Source organism: Dermacentor variabilis, chromosome 1, assembly GCF_050947875.1.
Source record: "Dermacentor variabilis isolate Ectoservices chromosome 1, ASM5094787v1, whole genome shotgun sequence".
Taxonomy (NCBI): domain Eukaryota; kingdom Metazoa; phylum Arthropoda; class Arachnida; order Ixodida; family Ixodidae; genus Dermacentor; species Dermacentor variabilis.
Window position 1 is genome coordinate 274,408,793 of NC_134568.1, and position 19,734 is coordinate 274,428,526.

The following is a 19,734-nucleotide window of genomic DNA, read 5'->3' on the forward strand; positions in this document are numbered from 1 at the left end:
GCTCTTCCCCTTAGCTTTGACAAATACGCTTGATCGTCTTTACATGGGATTATTGAACAGAATGCTTGGAAGTGAGATCAACAAGTAATATGCAAGCAATATAATGAGACATTTAGATAAAGACGAGATTGTACTGCTAATTCATTTTTATATTGCAGACTGTCAAAAGGACGTAATCTCTCTCTGTTTGTGTGTGTTTGTGTGTGTGCATGTGCGTGTGTGCATGTGCGTGCGTGCATGTGTGTATGTGTGGTGTTCGATTACTCTTCGATTACAAATACAAATGAAATGCATGTATGTAATGTAAATGTATACATGTATGTATGTATGTATACATGTATACATGTATGTAATACATACATATACAAATTATTTGAATACAAAATGAATAATATTATATTTGTGATTGTCTCTTAAGCGACCAAGTCTGTTCACTAACCCGTAGAGCCGGAAGGAGACCGTGATACAGGATGAAAATGTGAAAGATATGGCGCTGCCTCAGTCTGCGGTCGCGAGAACACACCATCCATTCAAATGTCCCGTCGTGGTTGGTAGCCAGACCTTCGACTTCGTTTTAGGCAGCAGAGCTTTATAGCAGCTGAGACACAGTGGCCATAAGAGAATGGGGCAACCTCAATTGAAAAAATTGCACGTTCCGTCTTGAATTATTGTCCGGTGTGCTAAATTACGTGGTTGGAATGAACGCTGATATCGCAAAAAGAAAAGTTATTGGCCGGAGAAATGCGCGAAGTGCCTTCAGGTAACCAGGCAAGTAAGAAGTTGTGAGGATGAAGGAGTAAATTTCAGGAGTGCACGACAAATGACCTTGCCACAGCAAGGAAGTTAGCGGGAGCCGAGAAAGGAAACAACGAAAAAGTGACTTGTGTGCGGTTTCGGTGCCACAGAGCGACTGGTCAACAGGGTGTCGGCGACGGCTGTGGAGAGCGCGGTGCGCGCGGTGCCGGCGCGCCAGGTGTTCTGCGGGTGCTGTCGGTGCCGCCGCGGCCCGGAGCGTGTGCGCTTTCGGGAGGAGGAAGAAGGGGGGGGGGTGCGTAGGAGGGGTGGTCGAGGCTGCGAGCGCCTGAATGAGAGAGAGCGGCAGCACGCATGCGTTGGAGAGGCGCGGAGGCGAGGAGAGTCTCACTGCCTCCGATTGTTCAATACGAGTTTTTTCCTAGGAGCCGCCTTCTGATTGGACCTTCTCCCGCGGAGTGCGTGAGGCCCCGAGCGCGATAAACACAGGGCCCGAGGATGCAGTCGCTTCTGCGCCGGCCGCCGAGGGGCCACGTTGGCTGTGACTAGCGCCTGCACCGCCGAGCCGGCTGTTGGACTCGCGTCTCGCTCCGGCTGCGCCCGGCACGTCGACGTCCTGTCATCGCGACAGGAAGCTCCAGCACCGGCGTCCCTGCAGTCGCGGCCTCTGCACTTGGGCCGCCGGAAGCTCGGCACACGTTCTCGGCCACATTTAGCCGGTCGTCCAGAGAGGGAGCCACTTTTCCCGCCTGACTTCCCCGCAGATAGTAAGTGGGTCACTGGGGCCCTTTCGTTGGTTGACGTCACGCCGTGGCCCTCCTCACAGCTAGCCACGCGCGCGAGGGCTTTTCCACGGCACGTTACCGCCGCACGCGTGCTGCGCTTTCGCGGGTAAATGAGCCTGACCAAGTGTAACAAGCGTAGCGTGGAGCCACGGTTGCCTTCCCAAAATTTTCTTAACGTCGCAAAGATTGTTCCTCAAGCAAAAGAAAGAGAGAGAGAGAAGAATTTTCTGCTGTGCTGCGCCCCGGAAAGTCATTAGGAAGAAGCGAGAACACCGAAGGGCACGTGTTTTATGAAAATTATTGCTTCCGTTTTTTCAACCTGTGGCAATATTGAATTAAGTTTGATGTAATTAAACTGACGTAAAATTAAATTTAACGTATTGATTGTTAAGTCGGCTTTAACACATCAGCCAGACTTCTGGGTGGTGTACTTGTAGTTGTTTGGAGAATACATGCTAAAAATGAGAAAGTCATCAGAATATCTTTTTTCTTGTTTGCCACTATGTTCAGCGTGAAATACGAGTAGGTTCTGGGTCTAGTACTTTGAAGAAATTGTGCTGACTTCATAATATCGTTGTCTCAGTTCTTGTGTCTTAAAGGTAATATATGTAGAGCTGCCTGACTGCACCAAAACATTCTATATATGTTAAAATTTTGGGGTGTTTCGCCCGCACAACGTTTTAAAGAAATCGCAGCAAGGTAATTTGCTGCCCCCGATATTTCCGTCAACCACAGGATAAAGGCTGTCTAAATATAAGCTTTTATATACGTAACGTAACGCAAACATATACGTAACGTAAGGTTTTCTAGAAAGTTGGTTGTTGTGTCTTGCTCAAAGGTGTACCTACTACCCACTCCGTGCTAATGAAGGTAACAGTACCAAGCCGAGCTCTTATCAAAATGTACTATACTTTTACGGTTCTTATTGTGTTCCTCCTTATGGGAGCCAACAGAATAAAGCGTCTAGAAATGATTCCCTTCAACATTTCGATAGAATAAGCGCCAAAATTGACGGCACACAAGAAGAAATACAGACAGGACAAGCGCCTTGTCCTGTCTGTATTTCTTCTTGTGTGCCGTCAATTTCGGCGCTTATTCTATCGAAAGCTATGCACCAACTAGCCCCACAACGTGTTTTACTGCAATCCCTTCAACAAATCTTGTCTTTGCCACAAAGCATTTGTATTGTAGATCATGTACTCGTATGTCATTTAAGCCATCACCCGCATAGCTTCACAGGCATCAGCTTTATGTTATTTTATTTAAACAGCGCTTTATAATGTGGGCATTAGAAATAAAAGCAAATCCAGCTGAACCACTAAAGGTGCAATACAGCTTACTCTATGAAACAGGTGCTACTTTAGATCCATTCCGTGGCTTGCGTAATTAAAATACGCGTCGTTAAAAGATGAATTTAGGCGTAACACAAGTAAGACGGCACCATAATGTTATGAAGAGGGGAACATACGCCACCTGTTGCAGAATTGCTTCCAATAATAGTCCTGAAAGGGCCTTTTACTATAAATTTTGTTGTACGTGCCACGAGTGACCTAGTTGAGGAAGTAATTTTAACGAAAGCGAACTAGGTGACTGGAAACATAGGCATGCCATCGGTCCCCAAGTGCCAAAAATGTTCGACTCGCAAATAGCTTGTAACAGTTTCGCGCGACTGGTGCAGGTCATACGTCACTCATAAGGAGGCGGTTGTACCCCAACACGACTGAAATAGAAAGTCGTATCTTACCCAAGACTGTCGGCGATTTCTCCTTCACACTGAGCTCAAGAACTTGTCAGTGTATAACGCCTAAGTTAAGCGGAAGCCGCGGTTCCTATGCCACTGTCAACTATACTTCGTTGGCGTAAGCTCCAAATTAACGTGAAATTGGGGTGACATATTCAAGGTCGCTGTTACTTCCATGGAGGTACTTGAACAGATGCCGACAGTTCATAATTTCACGTCGGCATTCTTCATGCTACGTTTATGTCTCTAAAAACAAATGCGTTCTTTAGCGTTGTCGCTGAGAAGCGGGGGATCATCAAACAGAAGTTGTACTAGAGAGGAAATCGTTACTTTTATCTTGCTCAGTGCTGTTCTTGCGGCGTCTGCAGAAATTTCCAGTAAGAGCGCAAGGTTTCCAAGCAACGACCACTTTTGGGCCCTTGACGATGAACGGGCCGAGAGCCTTCAGAAGTGGTCACCAAATTATGCCGTGCAGCATATGTAGTTCGCCGAACTTGCTCAACGCTTCTTCGGCGAGGGTCCGCAAGCAATAAGCGAAATCTTGTTGCAGTTTCTGCCCCGCCAGCAAACCCCATTCATCGCATCGTGCGCTGAGTGAGACCGTTTCGCGGGGGCTCTCATCTCATTCTGCCCTGATGAAAAGACCAGCAGCTGCCGGGAAGCGTCGGAATTGATTATTAATTTCGCTGCTTCTTCGCGCACAGTCCACGTCGCTGGGCCGCGATTGAAGTGCCTTGCTGTGCCACATCGCGGCTGCTCCTCTCCGACAATGCCTGCCGTCTATGAGGCCCATCAAAAGTGTTCACTTTAAGTTTCCCAAGGCGCCTAGATGCTTATTAGGCGAGGACGTTGTGATACAGCAGCATTTCAGTTCGTTGCATAAAAGGGGAAAGCGGAGGGGCAGAGTGCCCCATGACATTAATGAGGATACATGGTTAAAGTGGTCGAGCTTATTGGAGCATTTTCTGTGGAAGTTATGGCATCGATTAAACAACTTTATCTAACTTGTACTCGTACGTGAGTACACCTTAGTTTATTGTGATAACAATGATAAGGAAAGTGTTGTTTTTTTCTCTAAGAAGATGGTACTACTTATCCAAGCTATTATGCAACATTGAAAATTAACTATAGATACACAACTCGTTCGCTCTCCTTTTGTCGTCCTGACTGACGCGCACCGCTTCAATAATAACACAAATATGCCTACGCACCTTGCATATCAATATTATGCTCCTATGACGAAATGTTTCCTGTTTAGATATCTGCACACAAGAACGCAATGAAGCTCCACACTTCTTTTTTCCTCACGCTACCAAATAATTCATGGGGTGCAGAAATGGACACACGTCTCTGAATACTGGTTAAAATCATTCTACGGTAGCTGATGTGCATAAAACGCGGCTGTTTTCACGTCCTTGGCGGTGACCTAAAGGTGGATTGACGATTACCGAATCAGGCGAGCACTGTCATAACCGTGGCACCTTGACAGTTGTCACTGTCTAGCGAAAGTTATGAAGAAAATGGAAAGCAGAATAGAATCTCCGTGATATGAATCCCACGGGGCTTCCGAAAATTGCTACGGAAAGCATGCGATAAAATAAAGGTAGATATCTTAAAAAGGAAGTATAAATGCATGAGTGGATCATGTTTGTAGGTTTGCACGCAAACTTACACAAAACGAAAAAAGACTCAGAAGGACAGGACAAAACAGTTCGTCCGGCCATTCTGTACTTTTTTCGTCATATCGTATCAACCTTTGTAACTTTCGTATGAATCAGCACCAACTTTCCCAGTTTACTATTAGTTATTAGTGTGTATTTGTGACCATTGATTTAATGGCAAAGATTGTAGTGCCCACTGAGACTTTTTTTTTCTTCGATGTGACAAAATACGCGGAAGGCCGCAGAACGTCTAGAGCATAGATCGTTTAGACTGTCAGTCGGTGTTAGACCTGATTGACGCAGCCGTCAAACGTTTGTCGATGCTCTTCACATCACCGGTGTCCCATTTTTGAGGAGAAACGCCGGTGCCGTGACGGTGGCGAGGCGGTGTGCGTTTGCCGGCTGTATGAATAAGGCCTTACTCGTCGTGGTCACAGCTGTTTTTAACCATACTCTCCGATTCCTTTAATGTTTTCTCTCTGCCGTCAATTTCCTCGACCTTTCTCACGCTACATCTGGAAACCTCGTCGCCTGTTGAGAGAAAGTGCTGGAAAAATGTGCAATTGTGAGTCTCTACTAGGGCACGAGAGAGAGAGAGAGAGGGATATAAGGAAGGCAGGGATGTTTACCAGTTAAGAGCCCCGTTGGCTACCATACGCTGAGGGAAGGGAGAAGGGGAAGAGAAAGAAGTGAGATAGAGGGGGTCAAAGGCATTCGTACAAACCAGACGTTCTCAGAAAGCACAAAGGAGACTTCACTGCCTTCAGAGCCGATGATCGGTGGGGATGGTGTTCTTAGTATTGCCTATTCACTCAGAAGATAATAATCTAGTTTCCTGAATGCTTTGGACATAGATTGTCTTTGTGCTTCAACTTGAGGACAGCGGCACAATAAGTGGTCAGTGTTCCCCTCGCGTCCGCAGACATCACATGCAGGGCTTTCAGCAATTCCATTTAGTGCAGAATAAGCTTTAGTGAAGGCAACTCCCAACCACTACCGACACAGAAGAGACCCTTCGCGTTGGTACAGTCGGGCCGGAGGTCCGAGTTGCAGCGAAGGGTTTAGTATGTGCAGTCTGGTGCACCTTATAAGTGAAGTGTTCCACTCAGCTAACTAGATTGTGCGTGCTAGAACGCGAAACTGTCTCGAACAGTTAAAACCTCACCGCATTAAGTAGATTGTGCCATCAAAGCACTTCAATGTCGGCTCCGGCGGAAGCATTTTGACAGGGCGGCTGCAATTTCACAGTCTTGCGAAGGAAAAGTGGCCGTACACTGGAAGCCACCCAGCAAGTCTATAGGTAAATTTTTGTTTGTTTGCTTGTTTGGCCTAATTTTCGTCTAAACACTGCTCGTCAAAATTAGTTTGAAACGATGCTTTATTTTAGTGTTTGAGCAGCTCATCCAATGGTGTGTAACGTTTGCCACTAACTCTGTAAACAGTTCTTCTAAAGCCGAAAGATAGCATATTACACCTAACTCATTTTAGCGGTGACTTCCTATCATTCCGAAGGGTATAAAGCATGGTGCTTTCATGTAGACTCTCTCACCTTTCTTATGTACGATATTGCTTTTGTAGTTTAAGATAGAAAATCAAAAGGCTTTGGGCCTGGCACCGGTGGTTTTCTTCATCGGCAAGCCAACTCAAGTAAAGTACTCCAGATGGCCATTACCTGTTTAGGTGGTCTGGCTACGCGACAACGTTGAGACAGTGTGCGCACCTGAGGCTTCTTGCACAATCTCTGAAAATTCCGGTAATTGCCTGCGCTGTAACAGGGACTCCCGAGTCATTTGAGCGTGAGGACCACCGTGAAGACAGCCCATGCCGCTGGATAGTCTTCACTGCAGGCTCGCCGCCCTCAACTGCTTCTGTTTATACTGCTATGCGATAAATGAACAGAGCAATGAAATCGAGCGTTTTGTGATCCCAAATATATTCCCGTCATTGTGTTTGCTTTTCGAAATTCTTGCTAGTGACATACAGATCCTAATTACTACTTTCGTGTGAGCTGTCCTAGGCACTAGTTCCTACTTTTATTTGAGTGTGACTTTCTGCCTTTCTCTGGCGTATTCAGGTATATGCATATCCCCCAAATGCACGCTGAGCTGTACTAAACCTTAATATAAGTTGCTTGCATAGGAACAACACGAACAAAATGGGCAGTGGTTGATAAACTGTGCAAGGAAACGCAGTTGTAATTCTGAAGACTAAAATAATTCAGTTACGTCCACAAAATCTGCGACCTGAGTGGTATTTTTTGCTGAGCGTACTCTTGGTAACAGTTGAAGTCTTAATGAATGAAGAAAAGGAAAGCAGTGACCCCCCCTTATCAACCAGTAACATTAAATAACCTACGCATAACATCGCAACATGTTGCATAAAAGGTACTTCGGGCTTGAACAAGTAGAATGCGAAGAAGATCGCGCCTAATACCACGACTAAAGAAAGATCGGAGGACACCTAAGCACTTATGAGTTGTGAATGTGAAAGTATTAATGTTCATTTGAACGCTGCTGAGAGGTCCTTCCAGTTTGGCGCAGCGAGTAATGTTTCCGAGTTTTACTGCGGGGTGTGCCACCGAATTGTGCGAATTAATTGGTGCGGATTATTATTACATTTCCTTAACAGTTCCTACGTTAGCATGTTGGCTGTAGACCGGAATCATTTGGACGATATTGCTGAGGAATCAACTGCATATAGTATTTGCTACGTACGCGGCGCAAGCGACGAGAGACTGAGGAAGCAGCAGTAGCCACCACGGCTGGAGGCGCGCGCAGCAGCTAAGCGGCTTTCGAGAGCTCCTCCCCTCACGCAATATCTGGCGCGCCATCACGGCAGCAGGTGTTCAGTGTCACTCGCTCCGCTCCGTCAAAGCGCGGTCATGACGTGGCGTTGCAGCCAATGGGAATTTAGGGGCAGTTTCGCTGCTAGAGACTCAATGGGCCATTTGATGATTTCGCATCAATCCTGACGGTTCCTGTGCAAGTGCTCCTATGCAGAAATATTTACTATTCGTTATCCTTTAATTTGCTCTTTACGGTAGTTGCGCGCTTGTGAGAGTTTCGAAAATTGTACGTCAATTCATAAAAGTACAATCCGTGACAAGATAAGAAGATGCGAAGAGCGCAGCTGGTACCTGCTCATGAAGAAGCTTACAATAGACTCCGCAGTCTCTTGCTTCGAAACAGAGATATAGCTAAATATTCGAAATCTTCCAAACGCGCCGCATCCTATTTTCTGTCGCCTTCACGCGAAGAAAGCACGACACGCTGCAGTAGTGGAGAGCGTCAACCCTCCCGGAAGTGTGTGTTGTCGGGAAATGCTTCTTTATTTGATGAAGAAGCATGCGCGCATTTTATAGGACGCCGACTTTTACATCATGCAGTACCTATACCCGTCCGCGTCAATGTGACCAATAGTCTAGGCCGCAGCGATGCGCCTCTGCAAGGAGGCCATCGCACGCAGCTGGCTTGGCGATTAGTGCCAGACCAGAAGCCACCCGACCAGCTGTCGCTCGTCAAAATACAAGGACTCTGGCGGGTCGGCATCATCATAGTCTTGTCAGGATATTCATTGCTGCTGTCCGCGATCCCGTCGATGTCGCTTCTGTCGCTGATGCGGCAACATGGACGAGTCGTTCCTTCATAAGTGTTCTTTTCCTTGTTCAGCTTATTAATGATTTACAACCTCCATTCAAGGCTGCACACAGTATTGTTTCCAATAAAAAAAACTTGGCTGTTATTTCGCGCACAGCGTGCGCGACGCCACTTTCTGATTGTGTGCATATACGCTTCTCACATCGGCGCGCTGCCTGCACTATAGGCCACTAGCTCAGTGGTCAGCGCGTCAGACTGTAGGCTGCATTTGGACTTTTCGGCCAGGATTCGAAATCTACGGCCGATGACAGTATTTATCTTATTCTGACGTTTTGTGAATAGATAACTTGAGTTGGATGTGTATTGTCCAAAAAGGTTTGAACTCTCGCTGGCTCTCAAATAACTCTCATTGAATCACAAATGGCTTTCCTTGCCACTCGTTTCTAAAACGATAATTCGTCGGAAATAAGAACGGCACGCTTTTATTATTGTATACACACACACACACACACACACACACACACACACACATATATATATATATATATATATATATATATATATATATATATATATATATATATATATATATATATATATATATATATATAATTTCGCCATCGCATAAGCAAAATAAAGAAAAGGAAGAGGGCCAAGGCGATATATACAAATTTGTAAATTTGCATCAGTTAAATTTGTAACTATAATAACCTAGACCAACGCTTTTGTTTCTCGTTCTCTATAAAGTAGTTGCTATATCACTTATGTTGTATTGTGGCAATGAAAGTGAATATTCGCTGGGTGTAATGGAAACGCTGCGACAAAAAAGGAGGATGAGAGCGAGAAGAAAAAAGAACTAACCATACAGCAGAAAAACCATGTTATATCAGCCAACGATCAGAAAACGTTTGCCAATAACGAAATAGAATGAGCACCTTGAATAGGGGACGCGTTAGGCGTACGTCTGGTAATTAAACGTATTACTTTTCTTCGCCCCCAAATCTAGTTTTTATTCCTAAGAGTTAGCTGTACGGTACGCAATACGACTTTGTGTTTAGTATTACTGGAATGTTTTTTTAAAATTCTGTTACACACATGCTTTTCCAAGCTTAGATGCCTGCTGGTTCGAATAATTATCGCGTTTATAACTTGTTCCTCCTTTATTTTTCCGACCTAGTAACTGCTTTTCAGATTTCGTACCAATTTGTCCAATTATCTACAGCGTTGGCGCTTTTCGGTTTCTTCCGTTTGAGTTTTCTTATCCCTGAACATTGCTCTTAATTAAGAGACCGCAATCGGAGCACATCCCACAGACACTGGCAAGAACAGAGATAGATAGATAGATAGATAAAGAAATAGAGGAGAGGAACGGCAAGGGGATACCCAGACGCGCGTCCGGTTTGCTAGTCTGCGCTGGGGAAGGGGTATAGGGATGAAAAGAGAAAGAAAACACGGTTTCGCGTATTGGCAGTAAAACCAGTGAAATACAGTAATACACTGCTTTCCCACTTCGATAAACATTTAACTGTTTCTTTTGGAACGACTCAGCTCATTTATGCAAAGGGCGGTGGGTGCACCCGGGCTTTACTGACTATTGAGCTTGCATGTACGAAAGGTTGTTCTTAGATTAGATCCCAAATGTTTTATGTAGAAAGGGATTATAGTATTACAGCGGATACTTCACGTGTAATTAGAATTTGAAGAAGGGAGATGTAGTTTCGTGATTAATTTATAATTAGAAGAGCAGGAACAGCGGGTTGGTACAGCAATGCGCGCGAATAAGCGACCAAAAGTACGCATATAGACCGTGTTTGCATCACGTGTCACTGGGTTCTTTAAATGTTGATATTGCTTCTGTTAGACACGGGATAGCTAGGCATGCTAATAGGGACCTTCAATTATCCATATTCGCAGACACACAGAACACGAGCGTTCACAAAAAAAGCACACACATAGAAAATTGAAACGCACGCTTCGTCTCCCTCGCGTGCACGCACGCACGCACGCAAGAACACACACATGTACGCGCACACATTAACACATGTACGTCCACACACACACGTCTACACGCACGCACACAAATAACACACGTGGTTACACGCACATACACGCACCTCAAGCAAAGCTAACTATGCGTGAGCCGTCGCTTGTGAGTCTGGAGTGATCAGTGTCACGTATTGTTATATCTATGTGAGTAACTGACGTCCTCCTCAGTGAAAGAAAGGGTTAGCATGAATGATCTTCCGGATTCTCTTAACTCCACCAACTGCGTTCATTGCATTTTATACGCAGATGACACAACCATATCTTCATCTGACAAATCTGTTACTACTCTTACTTCTAAGTTAAATATTCTATTGAGTAACATTTTAAAATCGTGTAGCAACAATTACTTAGTTCTTAATCCTTTAAAAACTAAATTTATGTTATTCAAAAGTGCTCACAGGGCCTTAACTTCTATTCCTGAAGTAAAGCTTGGAATTCATTCAATTCCCGTTAGCACCGATGTCACTTTTCTTGGCATACATCTTGACCCTAACCTTACATTTCGCTCTCACTTCCAACATCTCAAGCACAAGACTGCGTTTGGTATACGTGCATTAATTAACGCTCGCCCTTTTTTTTCTCGTGAGGCTCTGCTAGCGTTGTATTATGCGTTCATTCATAGTCACATTAATTACGGCATTGTTTCATGGGGCAACACGTACGCTTGTCACTTATCATCAATTCAACATATCCAAAATCAGTCAATACGCATTATCACTTCTAGCTCCATGCAATCCAATGCCTCTTTGTTACTTCGCGCGTATAATATCTTTTCTATGAATCATTTGTACCAGTTTAACACAGTCGTCTTACTCCACAAGTTGCTTCATAATAACCTTACATATCCGTTCATTGCAACTGACCTTTTGCAGAATAAAAATATGACCAGATTTGCGGCTAACAACAATTTCTTGTTACCCATGGTTCATACCAATTACGGCAAAAAAACATCTTCCTTCGCTGCAATTTCTCTTTGGAATGAATTACCATCAACCATAAAATCCTGTGCTTCTCTTGCAATTTTTAAAAATCACCTTAAGCATCATTTCCTGCGATAACTTAACTACGATCTGGCGGTGTACCTTTGACATTTATCTCACATGTCATTTCTTGTATTTCATCCATGCTTTTTTCCGACTTTCTGTTATAACGTGCTTTTTCGTGTTTGATTGTAAATGACATATCTAATGATGTATTTGATCTGTAGTTGTTGTTTATAATACGCTAATTTGCTGACTATTGATATCACCATCAATGTTGTTATTATTAACCGAGGGTCCCACTACAGTTCTTTCACTTTGGGACCCTCGTCTGTATATTTGTCATGTAATTACTTCTTTTTTTTGGAACGAATAAATCTGAATCTGAATCTGAATCTGAAAAACTCGTGACCGTAGAGAAGCGATTAAATAGTCTTAAAGGACTTTGTTTCTATCAGTACCATGCAACGTTCTCCGTACCCCTGGCTTGAACGATGTCCGTTCCCCGGAAATTCCGCAAGTTATTCCAGGACGTGGTGTCACAGTCGAAGCGATGATAGCCAGTAATTCGCATTCGGTATCATATCTATATTTATTGGAGTCAGCATTGCCTGCAGCTACAGCATCTTATTAGAACCAGGTACCGCTGCACAAGTGCATCTGGAAGAACATCCCTCAGCAGCAGTAGAACAAATCAATACGTCTGAATGAGCGGCATGGGCTGAAAAAAAAAGAAAGAAAACGTGTTTAGACCTTTCATCAAACTTTACCCACAAATTATTTCCACGTCCCGTCTTCCTATGAGCCTGGAGGGCTCACGAAGGCCGCACCTATAGCGGCAAGAATTTGTTGAGTCAAACGACCTCATCCTTCCCTATCACATTGATCCCTAACTCTTGGTGCCACCTGTCACGGCTTGAGTTTGATTAGGTCGGCGATTTGATAGAATCGATTCGTTTTGGGAACCGATATGACTGGTATGCAGAGCACGCTGCTGTTTTGGTGAGTTCTGTTGGTGGCGGGCGCGGAGAAAATGCTTAACAGCGGCTATAGTCATCGCAGTAAAAAAATAAAAAAGAAGGCTGATAACAAACATCCTTTTCCAAGTTGTTGTTTAATTTGATGCCCTGTGGCTCGCAGCCAACCACCGAGGGTGAGTTGAATGTTCAGAAGCTGAATCATTCTGGTTTTATGACATTTCGCGTAAGCTCATAATGGTGAGTTGTTCTGGCTTCTTTATGGATGCTGGCCATGATCTACCTTTTGTTTCAAGCATGATTCGGGTGGCCCCGTGCGATGCGGGAGTTGCTGCAGTTCCGCACGTTCCGGCTACAAAGGCGAGGCCCTTTTCAGGAGAAACAGCAGGCTTCGTCGTAGTGGATGGAAAAGGCCTTAATTCGGAACACGGGAGACAACGCGTCAGCTCGTCTTAAGCTTTATTCCTTTATTCGTTTGCGTGCTGCTTGGCACGTGCTGCTCCTCTCCCCTTCTTAAATATTCACTTCCAACGCCGGCACGTCTAGCAGACGATGCTATTTGAATACTTGAGTCAAGCGTTTCGATACCGCACTATGGGGTAACATTAAGGTTTCATACCTGTCGCATTGAGGTCTCAAGGGTACGTGTGGAAGCAGCCCTGACTGCCGTACTCGATCTGGTGCCGCTGCAGCAGAACATTTTACTGTTTGCTTTAACCACCTGACGTACAAAAGAAAATTATCAATGGGAAATGCAATTCGATGTTATTGTTTGTTGGTTGATAGCTGTCAAGTTTAATTTAAACCCGTTAAGAGCGTGCTGTATGCCATCCAGAAGGAGATTTCTGATGGGAGATATGTGTGTTCCGTCTGCATTATGTGCGCGAAATAACGGGATTGTGCTTGTGCCTCGTGTAATTATGAGGAACGAACATTTTACGTCGTGAATCAGATGCGTAAATTTCAGATAGTTTACTAGCGAGCTTTGGTTCTTGTAACTTCTGATTCTGAATAGATTGCGCAACGTTCGTGCGCGTCATCTCACGTTTGTTGGCGAGAAGCTACAGGTTTCCTGTTTCGTAAGACACACCCTTCTGTTTAATTACAGGTTGTAGGTTTTACAGTACGCTAGAGAAATTGTAGACTTAACATGTGACGAATAAAAACAGGTGCGTTGTCCCGATGGTGGTGCGGATCACAGCTAACATTATTGGCCCGGCTCTTCTGCCGCGTGTACTTTTTCTTCCCAGTGACAACGCAGGGCACTGAAGGAGGTCTTTTTTCATAAATGCTATAGCACTGTATTGACATGCCCAATCGTCATAGCTTACATGGATTTTCCAGACATTTTTTTTAAGTATGCGATTTTCACCGCTTTGAAGACTTCATTTACTTGAGATCCATAAGTCGACTATGATGCTGTTTGGTTTGAGTTATTTTCTGTGCCACTCTTCCAATGACTATGCATGGGCATTTATTTTTAAACACAATCTTTTATATGTAAATAAAGCGGGAGGCGGGGTGTTATGCGCTACGAGTGATATTTTTTCACTATTCGTTTTTCACGTTAGTCAGCGGGGAGCGCACACAAGTCCTTTCATGCAATAGCATACATACATACATATATATATATATATATATATATATATATATATATATATATATATATATATATATATATATATATATATATATATATATATATATATATATATATATATATATATATATATATATATATATATATATATACTGTACTGTTAAGAAGTTGGGTCCTTAGCGTGGACAGCTAACAAGGCGCATGGTTGTCTGTAATTGCGTCGAAGGGGCGGCCATAGAAGTAGAGGCGAAATTTACCAAGTGCCCAGATTATGGCCAAACATTCCTTCTCCGTAACCGAATAATGCGTCTTTGCTTTGGTGAGAGTGCGGCTTGCCCATGCATCCACGTACTCGTCGAATCCAGATTTGCGCTGCGCGACCACAGCGCCGAGTCCAACACGGTTGGCGTCGGTATGTACTTCGGTCGGAGCTGCAGGGCTGAATTGACGCAGTATCGGCGGCGAATTTAGTAGACGACGCAACCTTTGGAACACATCGTCAGGAGCGGGCGACCAGGTGTAATTGTGGAAGTCGCTCCGCAGAAACTGATTTAAGAGAGCGGTGATGGACGCAAAATTGCGAATGAAGCGGCGAAAGTAAGCACAGAGGCCAAGGAAGCTGCGCAATTCTCTTACGGAGGCCGTTTAGGAAAAATCAGCAACTGCACTGAGCTTGGCGGCGTCAGGAAGAATAGCGTCTTTAGATACTACATGGCCAAGGATGGTGGGCTGACTTGTTCCAAAGTGGCATTGCTTCAGGTTTAGCTGGAGGCCGGCGTCAGTTAGGTATTGTAACACTTGGTCTAGCCTACAGATATGGGTGGGAAAATCGGACAAAAAAATAACCACATCTTCTAAGTACCAGAGGCACATTTTCCATTTGAGACCACGGAAACAATTATATATATAAATATATATATATATATATATATATATATCCCCACGGATATGTCTCTATTGAAAGCGACTGCCTTTCAAATTTGCCCCTTTCCTATAGGAGTAATTGGTGGCGTTTAGAGGTTGTCTGGATGGTTGGGATAGAGGACAGCGCATGAGCTTGCTGCCTGCCTCATATATATATATATATATATATATATATATATATATATATATATATATATATATATATATATATATATATATATATATACCACCGTCGCCGATACCACCGTTGTCGTCATATGCAGTTTGGGGAGATTACCCAGGATTGCAGGAATATTATTGCACAAAGTTTGGGGCAGTGGTTGCAGTCGAGGGAGAAACTTCTCTATCAGGAAATTAATTAAGAATACTAAACAATAACTGAAGTGTGCAGATTTCTTGTCGTTAGTTGCGTTAGAAAGGAAGATCAAGGATTTGCGATGTAGTGCCGAAGACATAATTTTTGTATCAGTTCCCGGTCATTGAGCAAGCACCGTATGTAAGTGCTCAGCGACTGAAATGCGATACTCGGACCGCATGGCGGCCGGTACTCTTGGCGTTACCGGCGAGCGCTGGGTGATCGCTGAGGGGCCGAATGCACGTTACAATGCGCCAGGAACACGCTCGCGTTCATGCGATAGAAAAATGCGTCCGCTTGGTGTCCCCAGCGCCCACCAGTGGTGCAAAATGTGCCATGCAGCCGCGCGCTCCGAGTATCGGGTTTCAATTGCTGAGCACTGCACATGTCGTGCATAAGAATGGCTTATAACGACCCGTCCCTCTTTCACAGTGCATGTATGGATATTGTAGCTCAGTGCAGGCTAGCGCCCTTCATTACACGACCGCTGACAGCAAAATATTTCTTTTTAACTTGTGTTGATTTGTGTCTAATAATCACAGAATGAAACCGCAAATGCTATGTTGTGATGAATGATTAATGACACCTGTATGTTGTATGATAGAACCATGCAAGAAATGAGGAGTAGCCGGTGCCTTAAATTGTGCGCCAGCATCTCCTCATATAATATCAATAAATATGATACCATCGTTAATTATGATCAGCTTTGGTGTCACTACAAAGCCAGCGCGAAAAAGTGAAGCAACACGACAACGGAGACTTGAAAAGAACACAGAAGCCAAGAAGCAAAGCCATGCCGTTGTCCTCGCCGTCGCCATTGCGTCATCCCTGCCGTAGTCAGGTCGTCGTCGATCCATCATGTCATTCTGTTGTTGTCACTCCGTCTTGGTCACACCGTCGTCGTCACTTGAGCGTGTGTGACAACAACGACTAGACCATCGTCGCCGCCGTGGGCTTGTCGTCGTTGTCACACACGCTGACATTTTAAACAATGGGACATCTCAGCAAGCTTACGCCACGCGGCTAGCTTGACTTAGACAACCATTCCTCGTTGGCTTCTGCGGAATCTTTTGTTCAGTCCCGTGTATATTGAAGGGTTATATATTCATAGCCTAGCTATAGTTTGCAAAGCAGTTTCCAGTCTTTTACGTGGACTTTGTGCTAACACTGATAGTGTGTGACTTCTGCCAGAGACTTGCGCAGTTTTTCAGTGATTGGATCATGAGGTGAGTCGCATCATGGTTTGTTTAGAGTAGCGTGCGGCCCCTTATGTTAAACGCGGCGATTTGCAGGCCCTTGGGGCACATGTGAATCGAATTATTTTTGCGGTGTTTCATTTGGTGCCTAGTGAAAAGCCTTTAAAAGGTTCTTGTATCTGTTAGTGCTTGCTTCGCCAAAGTGTCCTTTTTATTTTATATTTTCCTGCAGTCACACACACACACACACACGCGCACGCACAAACACACACACACACGCACGAACGCACGTCTGGGAGTAACAGTACCTCTAATGGGTTCATTTGAACGTAGAAACCTCAACAGCGCCTTGAACCACTTTTTGCGTGACGACCGTATAGGCCGGCAATCCAGGATAGTCTCCTAAGGCGGCCGGTCGATGAGACAGGCTAACGTAGTCGCGAGCGACTGCCTGCGTGCGCTATAGCGAGGAGAACAGCAAAGAATATGTTCATTAGATTTCTCGCTGGCGCAATCGTCACACGCAGCCCTGTCGTCCGTATCGATGCGGAAAGCAAAGCCACAGTCGGCAAAGTACTGTTGTCATGGTTCGGGATAGTCTGAAGAGAGGATTCAAAGAGATGCAGACGTTTGTGCATGACGCTTGATGAAATCCCTGAAGGCTGTGTGGCATCATTCGCAAGCGCACGCACTTTCGCTGTTGCATCTGTTCTTGACAGCTGGATGGGTTCCTCCACGCCCTCTTCATGAGCAGATCGAGCAGCTTCATAGGCAGGCTCGTTGCACATAATTCCATGGTGGTCTTGAGTGAAACTTGACGTCGTGTCCTTGTTCTGCGAGGCTGTGGTGGAGCTGTCGAGCTTCTAGAACTACTTCTTCGTAAAGTCCACGGCTTAACGCAGAAAACAAACAATCAAGAGCTACCTTGGAATCACTGACAGCACTCCGTTTCTGGAGTGGGGCAGCCGCTCATACCTTGCTTTTCGAGTGAGTAGAGATGAAGCAATGCTTCATTCAGAACTCATTGGCCATCACCGACAACGAGAGCGTAGTTATCATGACAATTCACAACGAAGCGGAAGTCACACGTACTGCCATGTTTGGCAACGTTCCTTTTTTTTTTATCATATACGTAAATTGTACGTACGTTTAATTATCCAAAAAAAGGTATGCCCACACTTAAGCCGCTGAAACTCGATAATGTTCAGAGTGTGCGAACTGAAAAGAACGCTATTTGTTTAGTTGGTAAAGGCATTAATTTGATCTAGTTGACTTATTGCTCTAATGAGTGCATTAACGCCGCGAAACTATACGAGGACAAGAGTAAAGGCACACGCTAAACACACGCGGGTTCGTGTGTGTGTATTGTGTCTGTCTTAATTCTTGTCCTCGTCTTGCTTCGGGGTCGCCGTTGTTCGCGTACCCATTATAAAAACCCCCTGGCGTTCTCAGGAATACTTCTCCCGTAGTTTATCCCTAGTTCTTGACTATTTTATTTTAGTTAGTTTGTATGCGAGGTGCAAAATTGCGTCACATTCTTAGTCGCATATAGCTGCTAACGAACATGACCGCTTTGTTATGCACCGGCGATGACCCTGGGAGAGTCGCCAAGAAAATGCGCCAGGCTTTACGCTCTAATTCTCTTCGTCGTCGTGGAACGTTTAAGACGCGCGACCGCACTCCCTCCTCCTCTTCGCCGCCTTCCGACTTTGTGAAGGCTACCGTGGCAACGGTGATGTCCCGCGGAGCTCAACTCGTACGCAAGTCGCGGACGCTTTAGTATACAGCCAAAGTTAGCCCCTGGGCAGCTAAGTGCGTCCACCCTGCAGAACTGCTGCGTTCTCCGGGAAAGTGGATTCGCTTCACCGAGAGTCGTTTATATCAAAGCGTTATTAGTGCACGGGAGCCCGAAATTAGTTTCGTGGTGTGCGCCACCGACTGAGCGGCCGCGACTCGCTCCTACTCTATTCTGGGAGAGGCCTGCCATGCAGGCTATATTCAATTAATAACGAGGACGCTAGCGGCCCGCCTGTTTACGCTTTCGCGTGCAGGCTTCGACGTGCGCGCATCGCTCGAAAGTCACCAGATCTTATTCAAATGGTAAAATAAAAAAAAAGATAAAGGAAGCAGCAGCTTAGGAAGAGAACATATTAGCCTGGCAGCGGCGAGCTCCTATTCCAGAGGGGGGGGGGGGTCGCTGTTTTGATTATTTTGGATGGTTCACGTCAAAACGGCGTGCTAAAAGCGGACCGCTCTGGCTCGGCCGCGTCAAAAACGTTTTGAAGAGCCCCATGCCTTTTTTTATGCCGGCTGGGCTCACCTTTGACTCGGGCCTGCCCGTCTTACCTCCGGGCGCGCGCACCTATTTTGAGAGGCCCGCGTTTCGAAAGTCAGCAACGGTGCTGCGACTGCTACGGCGGAACCGTCCAGGTCGCGCGGGCGCCCGCGAGAGCCTCGCCGAGCATGTCAGATACCTTGTCAGCGAGCGTCGCACCGGGGTGTCCTGGTTTCCCCTCCGTTCCAGTCGTCAGCGGCGCGGAAGGGCGCGCTCGATACAGCTGCTGTTGATCTTGGGAGGTTGTTCACATCCCTGCGGCGAAGGACGCCGCCACCAACGCTGTTGCTGCGACTCCGCGTGACGAGAGACGCGAGTTAGCGGAAGCAGACGCTCGCACGACCTCCCCGCAGGCTTTGAGTGAAAGGCGCACTGCTCGCCCAAGGCTTCCGAGTTGGCAGCTGCATCCGAGAGGCCTGCGTCTTCGAGATTCCTCCCTGCGCCCGACAGTCCGGCGCATACATTTTTTTTTCTCGTTTCGCGCCGTTTCAACAGTGTCGCGTTTTGTACAACTGCTGAGGCGCGTAGCTTTTGGGCCGAATAAATGTTTCTGTTCCCGTGGCAGGCGCAAAAGTCACGCGCACTTCTTTTAGCGCCTTTATTTTTGCGTTCCGACTTTTGAACGGATTACCTCATTACGAGGGTCTCTCTCCGTGGCGGGGAACGAGAATTTTGGCATCGAGCGCGCTTGCAGCGTCCAAAACACGATTATGCGCCGCTCAGCGCGCTCTGTGCTTGCACCCGTGGTGTGCTTGCCGCGATTTGCTCCACTGAAGCGGCCACAG

At 45.6% G+C, this 19,734-nt stretch overlaps 1 protein-coding gene across 1 annotated transcript in view; it reads left to right on the forward strand.

Moving 5' to 3' along the window:
* The first annotated feature begins 1,245 nt into the window (after positions 1 to 1,245).
* The window catches only part of LOC142564867 (uncharacterized), a 262,653-nt gene continuing 244,164 nt past the window's right edge, over positions 1,246 to 19,734 (forward strand). The window contains exon 1 of the mRNA XM_075676059.1: positions 1,246 to 1,520. The gene's annotated coding sequence lies outside the window, so the exon portion shown is untranslated. The remainder of the gene's footprint in view (positions 1,521 to 19,734) is intronic.